The 18881-nt window shown below is 39.9% G+C and overlaps 1 protein-coding gene across 1 annotated transcript in view; it reads right to left on the bottom strand.

Annotated features, from left to right (window-relative positions):
• ZMAT1 (zinc finger matrin-type 1) overlaps positions 1 to 18628 on the bottom strand; it is a 156149-nt gene extending 137521 nt beyond the window's left edge. The window contains exons 1-2 of the mRNA XM_073799108.1: positions 18514 to 18628; positions 17133 to 17260 (exon numbers count right to left, since the gene is read on the bottom strand). The gene's annotated coding sequence lies outside the window, so the exon portion shown is untranslated. The remainder of the gene's footprint in view (positions 1 to 17132; positions 17261 to 18513) is intronic.
• Positions 18629 to 18881: the final 253 nt, after the last annotated feature.

The raw sequence follows: 18881 nt of genomic DNA, 5'->3' as shown, positions 1-18881 counted from the left end.
AATGGGAAGTGGCAATGGTTGTACAACAATGTGAATGCACTAAATGCCACTGAACTGTACATTTAAGTATGGTTAAAATGATAAATTTGTTATGTATATTTTGCCACAAATAACAAAAGAGGGGGGTGGGAAAGAGAAGCATGCTGACACTCTTTTTCTGTCTCTGAATGTTGTTAATTGGGTGTGAAGCTTGGAACTATAGCAGCCATCTTGAGATCATGAGAGCCAGACAAACCAACACACACTGAAGATGGAAAGAACCTGAGTCCTTGATGACACTGTTGGAACAGCTAAATTAAACCAATCATGGAATTGGCTTTCTGCCAGATTTCTTGTTAAATGAGAAAACTCCCCTTATTGTTTAAAAATAAGTATTGAAAGGATGATTACTTCCTCTTCCTCAACATCCTCAAGTATCTCATCCTATAAGAATGTCAGCAAAGCTTACCCATCATATAAATATGCATATACTTCATTTCCTTCTGCTTCAAATTCAACTGATCTCTATGAGATATTCATGTTAAAGTCTCTTATATGGGAAGAAGAACTTTCCTAACTACGACTCAAAATTCAAGCACATTAAGGAAAAATGATTAGTAAATTTGACTACATAAAAAAAACAATAACAATTTGGCATGGCATAAAACATGCTAGACAATTAAAAAGACACAAGAAAAATATGTGTAACTAATATCTAACAAACTGTTGATATTCCTTCTATATAGAAGCTTATCAGAGTCATTAAAATATAGTCATTAATAAACAACAACCCTATCAGAGACATGGAAGAAATAAACAATTAATGGAAAAAATGCAAATTGTCTTTAAACATATGTAAAAGATGCTCAAACTTGCTTTTAGTAAGGGAGATGCAATTAAAACTACAGTAAGATATACCATTTCTAAACTATTAGATTGGCAAATCCAAAAGATTATCAACACACTCATTTGATGAGGATGTAAAAAAAAACATGTCCTTTCACATACTGCTCATGGCGATGCAAAAGGTTATGATTACTGTAGTAGGTTTAATATTTGTTTCCAAAGATATCAGATCCTAATCTCTGGAACCTATAAATCTTACTGTATTTGGAAAAGGCATCTTTGCAAATGTGATGAAGTTAAGGATTTTGAAATGGAGAGATTATCCAGGCTCTAGAGGCAATCGTAAGTGTCCTTACAACAGACAGGCAGAGGGAGAATTGACACAGACACAAAAGGAGAAGGCAATGTGACCAGGGATGCAAAGGCTGGAGTGACGCAGGCACAAGCCAAGGAATGTCAGCAGCCAAGAGAAGCTTGAAGAGGCAAGGAACAGATTCTCCTCTAGAGCCTCCAGAAGGAGCGTCATGCTGCTGACACCTTGAGTTTGTCCCAGTGAAACTAATTTTGGACTTCTGACCTCTAAACCAGTGAGTGAATTAATTTCTGTTTTTTATAGATACCAGGTTTGTAGTTATTTATTATGGTAGCTATAGGAAAGTAATGCAACCACTATAAAAGGGAATTTGATTATACCTAGCAAAATTATATGTTCTTATGCTTTGACTAAGAAATCCCATTTCCAGAAACATTATATCTATATACTAAAGATATATGGGTAATGACACAAAAAGATGACAGATATAAATACAGACATTCATTGAGGCACTATTTGTATAAGAAAAAATGGAAGCAACTTAAATATCCATCAATTCTGTGCTGGATGAACTATCACACAACCCACAGTATATACTAAGTAAGCTCAAAGAAGAATTATGAATAGCTCCACATAAAGCTACGGTGGGACCTCCAGGATATACTGCTAAGAGAAAAAGTCCATGTACACAAAGGTATATAGCATGGTATTTTTTTAATCTAAGAATTGGGGGAATTCAAATACAGTTGACCTTTGAACAACACAGGGCCTAGGGGCACTGACCCTCCACACAGTTGAAAACCTGCACATAACGCATAGTTGGCCCTCCATATACTCAGTTCCTCCATATCCATGGGTCCTCTGTATCTGTGGTTCCGTATCTGTGGTTCAACCAACTTTGGATCAAATAGTATTGCAGTATTTACTACTGAAAAAAAAATCCATGTATAAGTGGACAAATCTGTATTGTTCAAGGGTCAAGTGTATATACACTTTTACTTATATTAAAAAATAAAAGGAAAGGACTTTTGTTTGGGGGACAAGATTTAATAGACATACTTCTCCCTATTACTTTGGCTAGGTACGCTAAAAATCCTGGATATTACAGGTAAAACAAATATAAGACGCCTCTGAAAAGTGGAAAGAAAAAAGGCAGACTGGCTGGGGACTTTGAGATCCAAGTAATAAGGCAGTGAATTCCCTTGGCTTTATTTTTACCTCATACACACCAGATGGGGTGCTGGAGAAGCAGGAGACCCTAAAACACCAAAAGGAAAAGACAAAAAGAGCTCTAAGAAAAGCCTGCTGTATTTAGACACAGGACCAGAAAAAGGGGGAACGTAGCAAGAAACAAAGCTTTTAGACAACAACTGCCCTAACATCACAGAGTGAAACACAGCTGCACCCTCACCATGGCAGCAAAGACTGAGTGGGAAATGTGGATTCCATGCTCACTTGATTATAAACAAATAGCCCTCCCCACTCTTTGGGGTGGTATCAGAGAAGACCTCATGGGGAAAAAGGGCTTTCATCCCCACCTGGTGGAAATGAGCACACACCCCACCCATGGTGTCAGTGGAGACCATGCAAGGAGTCTGACTTCCACCCACATCCAGTGAAAATTAGGCTCCGCTTCCCTCCTCTCTCATAGAAGGGAAGGCACCCTTCCCCTCTCTGGGCTGGTGCCACCCGAAGCCAAGTGAAACAGTGGAACTTTCACGACCATCCAGTGATGAGGAGCCCTCCTCCCTTCCACAGTGTCAGGGCATGCCACAAGGAAGGCAGGCAAGAAGTGCCTTCCCACTCCTACCTGGGTGGTGTCGGTGGAGACCTGGTGGGGAGTGAAATCCTTCTTCCACCAAGCAGTAGTAACAGGGCTCCACTTCCCTTCCATCCCCATGCCTGGCCCATCCCCCATGTTAGTAGAGTCTGAGTGGGGAACCTGGACTTTTATCCCCACCTGGCAGTAATGAACACCCCCTCCCCCTGGGATGGTGTCAGTGGAGGCCACATAGGGAACAGTAAGGAGGTGTGCTCCCTCTCCCAGCCAGGGTAGTGTAGGTGGAGGCCTGGTGGGGAGCCTGAAATTCCACCTCTACCAAGCACTAATGAGGCAGGCACCACTTCCTCTCCCTCTCTACCCTCCAACTCCTGAGTCAGAGAAGACTGAGTGGTGAACCTAGACTTTCATCCTCACCTGGTTGCTATGAGACTGTGATCCCTTTCCCCCACTGGCATGGTGTCACTGAAGCCTTGCTAAAACAGATGACTTAAATAAGACACAGTCTCATAACATAATACCCAAAATGTCCTGGATATAATCAAAACTCTTCTATCCAAAAAATCTTAATTGAGTGAAAAAATATGATCAACAAACACCACCACCACGACAAACAACACCACCAAGATAATAATAGATATTGGAATTTTCTAACGTAAATTTTAAAGTAGTCATCATAAAAATGTTTCAAAAAATATTGCAATGAGAAAATACAAACATGCTTGAAATAAATGAAAAAAGTAGAAAGTCTCAGTAAAGAAATGGAAGATACACAGAAGAACCAAATGGAAATTTTATTTTATTTAATTAATTAATTTATTTTTTACCATCTTTATTGGAGTATAATTGTTCTACAATGGTGTGTTAGTTTCTGCTTTATAACAAAGTGAATCAGTTATACATATACATATACATATATCCCCATATCTCTTCCCTCTTGCATCTCCCTCCCTCCCACCCTCCCTATCCCACCCCTCTAGGTGGTCACAAAGCATGGAAATTTTAGAACTGAAACATACTGAAACAGAAATTCAATGGATGGATGTAACTGAAGAATGGAGAGGAAAGAGGAAAGTTAACGTGAAGGCAGAACAACAGCAACAACCCAACTTTAACGACCGAGAAAAATGGACTAAAAAAATATAGAACAATGCCTCGGGGACCTACCTATGGGACCATAAACAAAAGATGTGATATTCATGTCATTTTTTCTTGGAAGGAGAGGAGAAAAAGTGTTTGAAGAAATTATGGCTAACAAATTTCAAGTTGAGCAAAAGACATAAACCTAGAGGTTCAAGAAGCTGAGCAAACCCCAAGAAGAATTGTTCCAAAGAAATCCATGAAACACACATCATGATCAAACTTAGGAAAATATTAAAGACAAACTCCCAAAAAAAATCGGAAAAAAATTTGAAAGCAGGGAGAAATGATGTGTTATCTATAGGAAAAAAACAATTCAAATAACAGCATTTTTCTCATCAGAAACCATGGAGTATAGAAGGAAGTGGCACAACCTTTTTCAAGTGCTGAAAGAAAACTGTTAACCTAAAATTCTATATCTGGTGGTTATGTTATCCTTCGGGAAAGGTGGGGTATGCAAAGACATTGTCGGATGAAGGAAAATGAAGAGAATTTATCACCAGCAGAATGTAAAGTAAAAGAATCACTAAAGGAAGTTCTTAAGACAGAAAGGAATTGATAATAGAGGTGCTCTTAGAATGTCAGTTAGGAAGAAAGAAAACTGGAAAGAGCAAAAATATAAACATAGTAGCTTTTCCTTTTCCTCTTGAAATTTCTAAAATTCTGTTGAATGGTTGAATCAAAAAGTATTACACTATGTTACGTGGTTCTCAATGAATGTACAGAAAATACTGAAGACTATTCTACTACAAAATGTGGATAATAATGGAACTTTATTGATCACACAATGGAGAGTTGGGCATGCAGATACTCACCACTGTTTGAGCTACCTATTTGATAATTAAAATCTCTACATCATCTCCATGAACACTCACTTACTTTGGTATCATTCTCTTTCCTCTGCCCTTAGAAAATATCTCTATCAGAATGCAGTGCTTTTCAGATGTTTCAAATCTGTTCTAACACCACCAACTGCATTCTGTAATATCCACTCCCTGGTTATTAAATGCTTCTATTCCAACGTCAAGGGACTCAGGGCAGCCCAAGAATTGTACCCTGCATCTTCATTAATCCCTACCTTCAGTAAGTTGGCAGAGAGATGAATTTAGAGACAAGGAAAGAGGCATTGTGGGCCCACATGGTAAACTACTGAAGCCCTCCAAAAAAGATCCAGTGATAGGGCCAACTGTCTATGAAAGAACGTGTGCAGATGACATAGGTGAAATCCAGAAACAAACCATTATATCCCAGGAGAAATCCTGTGCAAAGACTCTACTGAACAGAGTTGAAAAAGGTCAGGAAGTATGGATAATAACACGTTTAAGTTAAGTATACTGAGCCCATGCATCTACAACAGCACAGAGTTACCCAAGCAGAAGGGAGGAGGGGTTTTGTCAAAAAAGATCTGTTTGGGGCAAGGGTCAGATCTTAACTCTGCAAAAATGATAAGTGCACAAGAAAAATATGTTTTTTTAAAAAAGCCTAAACTTGTCAGAACAGTGCTGTGTTGTGATGCACCTCACTGAGAGGATGAAAGGAGAAAAGCAACAAAGGAGGAGAAAAGCCTGAGTGACCTCAGGGATGACGCAGAGATGAAACAAAGGAGGGTGTGGGGAGAGACAACAGGTGGAGCGAGTGTTCTGGTTAAGAATGTGACTCCAGGAGGCAGGTAGAACCTCGCTGGCAGATGGAGTCCATGGGACCTGGGATCAGAGAGAAACTAAAGAGGGTGTATGGTTTCCAGATAGTGTGGGGGATCCATTAGTCGTGAATCCTTCCCCTTGATGTCTGCTTCCTACTTTAATGGAGGTTTAGGGAACTGAGCATCAACTCAGCTTCCCTACTGTCTGTGCTCCCAGTTCTTCTCTGCCCCCATGGACCAGCGACACACCAGCAGGGCACTTTCCTCCTTACCATCGTTGTCCCATTTCAGTGTAAAGGGGCTATGTAGTGTCCCATGGAAGCGAATGTGTTCCTTCCCCAATCAGTCCTACACCCGGACAGCCTCAGACCCCTGGAGTGTCCCATCAGTTACCTCCGAGCTCTGTCTGCTCACCCGGGAGCCCCCACTCTTCACTCCAGTCAGGGTGGACTTCCCCCCTACTTTCTCCCATACAGCCCCCACAAGCCCAGCCCACTGTCCCAGGCCCAGCTCCTCTTTGAGGAGTCTCTGAAAACTTCCTCCTCTTTATAAATTAAGAGGGTTCTACAGAGGTGACCATAACACCACAAGGAACAAGAATGTGTGAAATCATAAACATGACCTCTGTAGCCCCTGAGTCAGTAAAGGTATGAATAGTGACACATGCTTCATAACACACAGCAGGGAAAGGAACTCACCCTGGGTGGCTCAGGCTCTGGGACCCAGAAAGAGATCCTGATTCTTGTTCCAGTGTCCCTCCCTGCCAACCCCCAGTCACCTCTTCCTAGAACTCCAAGTAGGTCCCGAACCCTCAGGTCACCAACAGAGGATGGGAAAAGCACTATTATTCACTGGAAAGAATGAGGATTTTTCCCCAGCCCAACTCCATTACACTGCATACCACAGAGATGGCACTGAAATTCCTACGTAATATAGTTAGGTGTGTGGTTCCCTTCCTTTTCTTACATCCCCAAATGCTCACTCAAATATAGTAATGTTATTGAGGTTAATAAACAACAACCCTGTTAAAGATTGGAAATTAGGATAGGAAGGGACGATGTGCCAAATACTGTGGACGTTGTGGACGATGTGCCAAATACTGTGCTGGGATCTTGATGAAATTTTACCCTCGAACTCCTCATGTCACTCCTTTGAGTGTAAGGACCAGGAGATAGACATATAAACACATATACACACATATAAATATATATATACACATATACATATGTGTGTATATGTGAGTGTGTGTGTGCACACGTTATATATTAAATAAATTAGCAAGCTAGAGGATAAGAACACTTACTCTGTGTGTGTGTGTATAGTGCCAACATGCAGAAAAATATTATAATTTGTTTAGGAAAGTTCTCATATGGAATAAAAGGATATAGTGATGCATGGGAATAATCATCCCTTTCTGGAGAGTAATTATCTCTAGCGGAGAGGAAGGGGATACAATCAGGGAGGAGTAAAGTTTTCTCTTAAGCTGGATTGATTTTATAGCTCTATGCTCTTCATCTGAAATCCTTCATAAGTAGTAGCACTTTTAGGGGATTCAGGTTTTTTTAATATCATAAATGTAATACATACTCCATTTAGCAAATGTTTAATATTTTGAGTAAAATGCGGTGTTAAAAAATATCAATACCCAGCAATCCCATCATCATTGAAATTTACACTATGCTATTTCGTTCCATTATTTTCCTCTGCATGTAAATATGTAAACGTAATATACATGTATTACATACACATTTCCTATAACTATTATCTTACTCTATATACAATTCAGTATCCTTTTTTCTTGTTGTTATTTTGGTTTTGCTTTTATCTTAATTCTTGCCTTGAGTACTAGCGTGTAGAGAAAGTTTTCTGATTAAATGACAAGGTATAAGATGAGATGTAACTATGATTTGTAATGAAGTCTTTACCAGTTAACCCAGCCCCAACTCTTGAACAAGATATATGATTGGAAATGCCATACCTGTAACATATTAAATAATGTTACATGTCTGGGTCTGCTCATGAGCTGTCTACAGACCTCCTTTTATCTGTGTGTCAATCACTCTATCCAACAGTTATAAAATCATAGTTCGGTGGAACACTGTAATGCCAGGCAGTATAATCTTCACTCCTATCATTCACCCTTTGGATGGGTGGTAGGAATAATAATAATAATAACAATAATAATAAGCAATAATAATAATAATAAGCAATAATAAAAGATACCAATGATCATAGAGCACATAATAGATAAACTGCTTGCTGAAGATCATGCAACCAGCAAGTAATGAGTCCCAATGTCAAATCCCAGTCCATCTGACTCCAAAGCCCATGCCCCTAACCACTGTTTCTATATTTAGTGCCCTTCTATATTAGGCCCGAGGCTAGCACGAGGGAAGAGACTCACCCAAGGTCCTGTGCTCTGTTGATAGGTCTGGCTACTGGGACACATGTTTGATGATTCTCATCTTCTGTCTAGCTGACCCATTATTATTCCTTCTCTTCTGCACTATTTCTTCTTCCTGGGGCTCAATAAGAAATTGCTTCACTCATATCAAACTAGAAGGAAAATAAGGAGACAGGAAAGCATGTGGAAAAAAAAGAAATGATGAGATGGGACCAAAGTTCACTTCTTGCTGATACAATTCCAGATGCTGGTTCAAATCTTCTATCTTATGGGACAGAGGAGGCAGGATGGGCCAGGAGTAATATGTCTCAAAATCCCACTACATGCCAGACATTCTTTGAGGTTTTTTTTCCTTTTCTTCTTACAAGTCTGGAAATATGCACCCTTAGTCCCATTTTACAGATGGCCAACCTCAGATTCAGAGGTATGTAAATTTTCCAGGGTCAAATGTCTACACTTTGCCCACTACACAGATCAAGCAGCAGCCTCCTGTTTTAGATGACAGAATTCCAGGGCTTAAAAGACTTATAGTGGAAACCTCGCCTGATGTAGAATCTGGGCTGTGTCATGCTCCCCATTGGACATGAAGATGATGGTAGGGATGAAATCCTACTCTGTGGGCCAAGAGGACTGGGTGTGGGGGCCACAATGACTAGCTGATTCTTGAGGTGCTGAACTGGACCCAGAAAGCAGCACAAGCTGTTGCCCTTTGGAAAGAGAACCTGAATGGTAGGATATTAACATGTACACAACTACTATATGAAAGGGGTTTTACATTTTATCTCATTTAATGCTAACTCTATTTAAGACAAATAATTATCCCTATTACTCAGATAAGGGAACAGAAGTAAAAAGTTAAGCAACTTGACCTAGGGAAACAACCGTATAAATTACTGCTCCAGGACTCAAAACCCAAAATGACAAAAAGACTAAGTTTTTCCCCCCCCATCCTGTGAGCTAACATTCGGATTACCTCAAAGCATTACTATTCAGTTATACTTTTTCAAACAATGGAGTGAAGCACTCTTTAAATAATGAAAATCACTATAAAATATAAACTACCATGTGAATAACAAAAATTAAAAATCAAAATGTGTGTGAAAAGTTGGGAAAATTATTTACCACTTATATTCAGACATAAGGTTTATAACCTTGACGTGCAAAATACTCAAACAATAAAGATAGGTCAATGATATCAAGTGATAATGTGCATAAAAAGCAATAAATTCCCAATAAATACTTGGAAACATTCCATGTCAAATAAACAAATGAAATGAAAATGAATTTTATTAAATGAAATAAGGAAGTCATAAAGTATGCAGAATATGATCCTATTTCTGCAAAAGAATACACATCAATGTGTGTATCTGTGTGTCATTAAATATAAGTTAGTGCATTACATACAGAGAAAAATCTGGAGAGTAGGCACCAATAAATTAAAAGATACCTGTATTATGATGAGCAGAAGATGGAGGCAGAGGGAGAGATAGAATGATTTCAGTTTCTTAATATACATTTCAATATTGTTTAAAGCTTGTTAAAAAACAAAAAGTATTAACTGGTAATTTGAAAAAGTTATTGAGATAAAGGTTTGTAAAATAGGAAAACCTTCAAGGCAAGCCACAAAACGACAATGCAAAGATCCATTTATTGATTTAGAAACATGTTCATATACTGTTGTGTGAAAATAACACATTAAAAAGATTTCTTTGATAATAATTCAATGTGTGTGGGTTGATGGGAGAGAGAGGATATTTTCATTTTATAAATTTGCATTTCTGTAGTGTTTTAAATATGGAGCATTTATTGTATAAAATGTTAAAAACTTATAATAATTATGATCTGGTTATAAATATCATGCTCATATATTCATTGCTTTGGAAACATGTTCATAGCATACTGTTTTATGAGTAAAAGAAGCAGATCATAATGATTTATTTGACACTGTTTCTCTGTATGTGTGTATTTCTATGTCTCAAACTTCATACCAATTACTCATATACCAACTCATGCAGCTTTCCATTTAGCTCACATGGGATGGGACTTCTAGCTTTAGGGCTTGAAAATCCCAGGATGGGCACAAATATAGAGGGATCACCACCAGTATGTGGAAAGTTCCAGAAAGCTTTGGCCTATACGATGGAATTCATTCACCCCCCCCCCCAATCCCCCTTCCATTACCTAACCCTTTGCCAAGCCCCTTAGGGGGCTGGTGATTCTGATGCATATCGCCAGGTGGCATATTTCTCCATTTTCTATGGATTATTTTTCCCCCCAAAAGGCATAATTTTTAGAAATAGAAACAAAATAGTTTCTGAAAAGTAGATAACTAAATAAGTACAGGAACTTTCCTGGTAGTCCAGTGGTTAAGAATCTGCCTTCCAATGCGAGGGACGCGGGTTCAATCCCTGGTCGGGGGAACTAAGATCCCACATGCCACAGAGCAACTAAACCCACGCGCTGCTGCTAGAGAGAAGCCTGCAACAAAGAGCCCATGCACCACAATGAAGACCCAGCGCAGCCAAAATTAAAAAAAAAAAGTACAGCGTAGTTCCAACCCTCTTTGTAAAATTCATATGTATTTAAAAGACTGAGAGGATGTATACTTAGTTTTGTTTCCTATATCTACAACTGCATTTACATCTCTTTTATTTATTAATGTGTATAGTCTACTGTGTACTAGGCACTGTCAGTCCAATTCCACATTTGCATCCCACGCCTTCCCTCTCTTGATCTCTAGACCTGCATAACTGGAAATGCTCACAGGGAGCAAAATGGATGTTAGTGCCTACCCAAAACAGACTCCATTCCAAGCAAGTGTAGTTCAAGCTTCACTCCGAGTCCTGGAAAACCAACATCTAAACAGGAAATGATGCCGTTGAGTGGGGAAAGTTTGCCACCTTGGGAAACTGAGGCATTTTATAATCCTCATGTCTGTTCTTTTGCATACTACTAAGGGGCTACTACCTTCTGACAGGATCTCACTCTCAGATACAGAGTAAAGGATGCAGTGACCCTTATGTGATTTCAGTGTTGATTCTCCTCATGGGTTTTACTTTCTCTTTACTCCTTGTCTAGGTCTGGTGGTAGATTTCAGAACTGGTTTTGTGTCTGTCTTATCCCTAGGGGATGGTCCCTTCCATTTAGTCATCTGAGAGGTTCATGTGAGGTGACATGGAGTTTCTGCTTCAAGTAAGATCTCTACCAGTAAGCAGGCCTGGCCCAAGTTCCACAGGAGACAGAAAAGAGTAGAGACCAAGCTCTCAAATACAAGCACTGGACTGGGACGCTGGTCTAAGCATCTAATTCTCCTGATTCAGTGGAACAGTTTTTGTAGACTTCTCACATGATGGATACCTCCCCTCAGCATTCCTCTTATACCCAACACCCCAATATGATCCAAATTCTCTTCTCTATCTCCTGCCTATTAAACTACACTGTCAGAGAAATTCTCCTATGACCTGGTAGTGGAGAAAACTTGTTTAACTATGACATACATTCCAGAAGTAATAAGGGGAAAGAGTGATATGTATAATTTGTTTTTTCATTAAAAATTGAATGGTTAAAGAAAAACATAAGTAAAGTAAAACAAAAAATTAAAAATTGGGAAAAATACTTACAATTTAGGTAACAGTTATATCCCTAATATGTAGAAGTCTTATGAAAAAGTGGATGCAAAAAACAACATAAGACAAAAAAAGGGGCAGGTATTTCACCAAAAAATGTAGATGCAAGAGTAAAAAAAAAGTCTTTAAACACAAGAAAAATGCTCAACCTAACTCATGATAAGCAATGCAAAGAAAAATAACTATAATGATATACCTCTTCTTACCAATTAGATAGTCTGTGAAGAAATAGACATTCTCATATATTGCTGGTGGTAATGTAAAATAATACTGCCCTATAGAGGGGATTTGATACTATCTAGTAAAATTACATAGGTATTCAGTCTTGGAACCAGTAATCTCTCTTTAGAGAATTTATCCCCCCAAAACAATGCAAAAATACAAAAAGTCATAATAAGCACAAGGCCATTCCTCGCAGAACAGTCCTTAACAACAGAAGATTATCAACAAGACAAATGTCCACCAACAGGGGGCTGGTTGAGTAATCTAAAGTACATCTATATCAGAGAGTACTCTGCAGCCATAAAAAGCAATGAGGATTCCCTCTCTAGACTGTTAAGGAGTGATCACCAGGATATAATGTTACATGAAGAAAGCAAGGTGCAGAAAAAAATGTATAGAGCTGCTGCTGTCTAATATGGTAGCCACTAGCCACAAACAGCTATATAAATTTAATTTTAAAAAAATAAATGAAACTAAGAATTCAGTGATTGTACTGGCCACATTTTAGGTGCTCAGCCACCACTTGTTGCTAGTGGCTATAGTGTTAGTGCAGATAAAGGACATTTTCACTTCTGCAGAAATTTCTATTGGACAGTGCTTGTGAAGAATGTGCCACCTTTTAAATCTGGATGGGGAAGGAAACTAATATACATATTTCATTTGCTTGCATATTTAAAATATGGAAAGTTAAAACAAAAACGGACAAAATTACCTACAAGCAGATGGAGGAGCAGCCCATGATGCAAGGCAATGATGTGTTTTCTCTTGCTTCATGCGTTGAAAAGTTCAAGAAACAATGACCAACCCAGAAGCAATGCTCAATTCTAGTCCCCAGGTAGAGTCGTCTGAAAACATGTCCCACTAAAAGGAATCAGGCTTCCTTTTAGGTCTGGGCAGGGACTGTACCAGGTGAGTCTAGACCAAACTCTCATACCAGAAAGCATATCAAAAGGACTCAAGCCAACATGAAGGGCACCCCCCCAGACAAAGAGAACAATTTGAACATCAGAAAGATTAATGACTACAATGGGTTAAACCACATCAAATATGTAAGCATCTGTGAGCTCACTACGGCACTTAAAACAAACAAACAAACAAACTCACTGCTCACCTTTGGTGGATCCCAGAGAAAGAACTCATTATTCTGAAAAGTGGAAATAATGCAAAAGAATTACACATACGTTCCTCCTACCTTCCTGTGTGTACCACACCTCAGTGTAACCTCATAGTTACTTTATAGAAGAATTCCGGCTAATAAATGCAGAAGAAAGTATAGAATTAAAACATCACCTTTCTGCAACCTTTAAAAGCATATCTAGGCAATTATCTTCAGAGGCTGCAAAAAATGTGTGATGAAAAGCAGATGCAAAATTTGAAAATGGATGGATCAGGCTGACAACACCTAAGACCCAGTGATCAATCTCAACAACATAGAAGGAGAGAAAACCACACAAGATGAGCCCCCAGGTATAACACCACCGCATCTGAGGTACTCTTGCCAAAAACCTGAATCTGATCAAGCCTCTAGATCTACTTACCAATTTAAAGGAAATAGGAGGGGGCCAGTAGAACGTAATAAATACATAAAAAACACAACAGGGATACAATCATCAAAATCCAGAAAGCAAACTCCACAGGACAAAAGTTATAGTTTCTTAAGCAAATCAACTGGAAGGTTAGAAAAAAAGAGGGTAGACATTCTTTAGATAAAAAGAGATTTCAGAGAAATTAAAATTAAAGTCACATGAGCTACTATCACATGAGCTACTACCGCACACACAGTAGAAGAACAAGAATGAAAAAGGTGGAAAATACCAAGTGTTGGCAAGGATGTGGAGCAAATGGAACTCTTATATCCTGCTGTGGGGGAATATAGATTGGAAAAACTACTTTGAAAAACTCATTGGAAGTATTGACTGAACCGAACATACACATACCCTTTGACTCAGAAATGCTACTCTTAGGTACATACCCAAGAAATGAAAAAAAAAAAAAGCCTATTCAAGAAAGTGTATAGCCTCATTATTCAATAAGACAAAAAAGTGGAAAATATCCAAATCTCCATAACAAAGATATTGTGAAATATCCACACAATGCATTTGTTTTCATAATTATTCCCTTTCTGTTTTTCTTAAAACTCTAGTATATGACAAAATGACTCCTGAAGCATAATTTCCACACAAAGAGATACGACCCCGCCTAACCTTAACCACTGTGGGCTGAGATAGTTCAAAAAAGGTCTTTTTTCTTCTTCCTAAGTTCACTGGTTCAGTGTGGGTTCTAGAAACAGAGTCCTGCCCCTAGTTCTGCCACTTACAAACTGTGTGAGTTTGAATAATTTTATTTCACCCTACAGTCACTCAATTGTCTCATCTGCAAAACCAGGATTATACGGTACAGTAAGTCCCCTACATACAAACCTTCAAGTTGCGAACTTTCAAAAATGCAAATGTGCATTCGCATGTCCAGTCACGTAAGTTAGTTCTCGTGTCTGGCGTACATTGTCACGTGTGTGCATCCTCTACAAGTGGTTGTGCTTTTGTGTACTTTACTGTACAGTACTGTTGCTGTGCAAAATGAGGAGCTTACTAATGATGACCTGATGGAATTGGAGGCCCAGAGAAAGGACAAGGAGAGACAAGAGGAGGAAGAAGTAACTGAAGAACTAAAGAGATTCACGACACAAGAAATGGCAAGAGAATTTTTTTTATTTGAGGAGGCACTGCTAGTTTTTGAGGAACAGGACCCAAATGTAGAATAGTACACGAAGGTTGCAACAGCCATTCAGAATGCAATACTGTACTACAATGTCATCTATGACGAGAAAAAAGAGCTACTATCCAGCTATCACTGGATCATTTTTTCAAGAGGGTAGATAGAATTGAATCCAGCAAGGAACCAAAACCTGTGCCATCAACGTCAGGCATGAGTAAAATTGCAGCTTGCCCTCCATCTCCCAGTGAGGACAATCCTTCAGGTCTACCATTTCCCACCTCCTCTCCCTCCTCCAGTCAGTAACTCTTCTTGCCTGTTCACTCGATGCCAGCCCCTGTATGCCAGCTGTTGTACTGTACTACTGTACTTTTCAAGGTACTGTACGATTAAAATTTTTTTTTAAATCTTGTACTTGTTTTTTATGTATTATTTGTGTGAAAAGTATTATAAACCTATTACAGTACAGTACTATATAGTCAATTGTGTTAGCTGGGTACCTAGGCTAACTCTGTTGGACTTAACAAACAAATTGGACTTATGAACATGCTCTAGGAATGGAACTCATTCGTATGTAGGGGACTTACTGTACTGATCATAGAAGAAAAAAGTTTTTAAAAATATTGCCTTGTGTTTTGGTTTTTACAAGGATAAATGATCAAGAATCACATTATTTTAAAAAATCAACTGCAGAGACATTGGAATACTGTACTCTCTGTGATCTTGGGAGAGTGAAAGTATCTCAGTGTCTCTGTTTCCTTTTCTGTAAAATGGCAAAAACAATCATCTGTACCTCAGGGGTTGTTGTTTTGAGACTTAATACATGAAAACTCTTAGAACAGTACTAGACATACAATAACAACTCAATAAATGCTAGATGATTTTTAGAAATACAAGTTTTTTATCATTTTGATAGTCTGAGTTTCCATGTGTCTTTAATAAAGCTTAATGATCTAACAACTGAATCCTATTCATCAATTGATGCATATTTAAATCACTAAATTTCACTATAACCACTGTTGAATGACTTAGTTCTTTGGAGAACGTCTCAAAAGCACTTGGAACAACTAATCTCAGGAAGCACACCACCATTTCTGCACATGGCCAAACATAAAGCTGAGGTCCCATGCAGGATCCTGCCTTATCCTCACATACCCCCCATGCACCCACACTGCAGGTCCCTCCTGCCCTACCTCCAACAGGCCCTGTCCAGGCCACCCATCCTCTGCACACCACTGCAGCTCAGGGCCGATCCACCCTCGTCTCTCCCCTGGACCCTGCAAATTCTCCTAATGGTTATCCCCATAGCTATCCTGTCCCTGTCCAGTCCATTCCCCACACAGCAGCAAGAGTCACCTTGTGAGCACGTGAATCAGAGCATGTCACTCCCACCCTCTAACCCTCAGAATAAACTCCAAACTCCTTACACAGCCCACACCATGTGGCTCCTGTCTGCCCTTGACCTCATCTCCTACCATCTGCACTTTGTCTGCCAAGCAACTGCCACTTGAGCTTGTCCTTTGCTCCTGGAACAACTGGTGTGACTCACACCACAGGGTGAATGACCCAAAGGCCTGCCTTGGTTTCCTCTTGTCATTCAGGATTCAACTCAAATGTCACTTCCTGATAAAGAGATTCACTGACAACTATTGGATAATAATCTATTGTATAATAATCCCTGTCCCAGTCATTTTCTATTCTATTTATGTGTTTATTTTCTTCAAAGTGCAAATCCCCATATGAAATTGCCCCGTTTATTGATTTACCTCCTTATTGCCAGTTTTCCCAAACTAGAATGAAAGTTCCAGGGATCCTGCCTGTCTTGTTCTCTGTGCTGTGTCCCCAGTGCCTCTCATACACATTTTTGAATAAATATTCCTTAAATCAAGGAATTGTTAACCTATTTAACACAAAGGAGCAGGCACAGATTTAAAGCTGAGTGTCAGGAACAAATGACAACAAAATTAGACATCAAAGGATTCAAAATTTTAAGAAGATATTGTTGCAAATCTATAGCAGTATTTTTCAAACTTGGGTGAGTACCATAATGAACTGAAGAAATTATTCAAAAGTAGATACCTACCACCCCACCTCCCTGGTTTGGGCTCAGCAACCTAGGGTGAGCCCAGGTAGCTGCAATTTTAACAAGCACCACCTGACAATTTTGATGAGGTGGTCCATGGACCACACTTGGAAAAATCCTGAGCTAAACAGCTGACATTTGTGTAGCATTAATCTGATGCCTACCATGCATCTGGAACCATGCACCAGAGTTCTATGATACCTGTGGTGTGTCTGTTAATATTATTACTTGAAAGTTCACTGGTCCTTCCCTCCCACCTACAATCACAGATTTCTTTCCCACATGGGCTCATACCTAAACTCCACAATACTCCTGGGTGGTCGGAAGCATTGGGTACTGTTATCCTGTTGTATACAAGACAATGGAGGGAAGGGTGGTGACTTACCTAAAATGTCCCAGTGATGGGGCCTGATCTCTTCACTCTTGCTCCAGGAACCTGTCTAGCAGATTCAACATCACACTTAGTTCTTCTCTACTGGATCCTGTTTCTGTGGCTCAGAGTCCATACCTTCTCTGATGTTCCACCGTAGGAAGAGTAAGAGGATAAGACAGCACATGGAATAGAGAGGAATGTGAAAGGATGGAAAAACACGTGAAATGCAGGGGAAGGGGTTGAGGATGTGCTTGTCTGTCCCCACTCAGTTCACTGCAAGTTGTGCAATGATACTTTTCCTCTTCCCCAGCTCCATCACACAGCCCCCTCCACACACAGCAGTGACACTGAGGCTCTCACATCATGGACATGTGCGCTTATTCCTGCTTGTTTAACATGTCCAACTATTCTCTCTGGAGGTCATGCTATTATGGTAATGTCAGAGGCATCAAATTGATAGAATGAAGGAGGTAATGTTGGAATGGAGAAATACAATTTGGTGAGGGCCTACTAGATGCCATACATTGTTGGTTGTAATTTTTGGACTTTTGCTCTTCAAAAATGAAGTGGGTATCATTATTTCCTTTCTACAGACAGGGAGATCGTCAGGCTCTGAGAGCAAAGTACATGATCAAAAAGTTCTAGGGAGGTGTCAACGGACATAGAAGCCAACCTGAAGGGGCTAACACTGGCCAATTCTGTGACAATTTGAGCATCAAAATATATAATGATAGTAACAAATGTAAAAAAGGTAACCACTTGAGCAAAGTAGGAATCTGTGAGTTATACAGATATAAATACATGAATAAATACATAAATAAGGGGGAGGGAAAAGCTCTACCATGCACTCAAGTGCCAACTAATAAATCTGGAAGGAATGAGGGAATCAGAAAAGCAACACTTGACAACTATCATAGTAACAGATGACTCAGCCAAGAATCAAAAATGGATGTTCTGTCTGCACTAAATCCCACAGCAGTCACTGAGCCACCATGGTAACCAAGCTGGCCAAGGAAAGCTGCCAAAAAGAAACAATAACCCAATTTGGTTCCTAATATGTGCTAGGAACTGAATAGGACAGACACACGCGCACACACATCCATACACACACGCATGTGCTCTCTCCCTCTCTCTCACTACCCAAGACCTTGCCTTATCCTCCCTCGCCCCTGTTTTTAAAAGGCAAATAGCTCCAGGACACCCCTGGAGCAAGACACCACACTCACTGGGGCCGGGAGGCACCCCAAGGGCACATCTCTCTGCCCCACCAGACAGCCGGGACACCGATTCCCAAAGCAAGAAAGACACGACTTGGATTCCTTTGTCTCCCCACACCCCAGGGCTGCTCAGCCCTCACCGCCAGGACCCACACCCTCAGCGGAGTCTCAATCACCTGAAGGCGAGACCTGCTTTTCTCGTCAGGCCACGTCTGTCTCTGTAGAAAAGTCGTCACGGTCGCCATATTGACGTCAGGTTTCTATGGCAACTGAGATACGCTGGCTAGTCCCCCACACCGGAAATGCCACTGCACATTCCTCCACCCCCGGGCTTCTCGCTTGAAAGCAAAACACCTTCGCTCTGCTCTTTAGGCTGCCACGTGAGAAAGCGTAATAATTAGAAGAATTAGACTGGGATACAGACAATTGGCGGAACTCTGCCTAGTTTGGTGGAACAGAGCATGTCCCTGCTGTCAGGAAGTTTGTTTGCTCTAAAGAGACAGTAGGGGAGTATTATCAGTACACAGAGACCCAGGGAGGTATC

Source organism: Tursiops truncatus, chromosome X, assembly GCF_011762595.2.
Source record: "Tursiops truncatus isolate mTurTru1 chromosome X, mTurTru1.mat.Y, whole genome shotgun sequence".
Classification (NCBI taxonomy): Eukaryota; Metazoa; Chordata; class Mammalia; order Artiodactyla; family Delphinidae; genus Tursiops; species Tursiops truncatus.
Note: the sequence above shows the minus strand (reverse complement) of the source record. Positions and strands in the feature narration are given on the sequence as shown.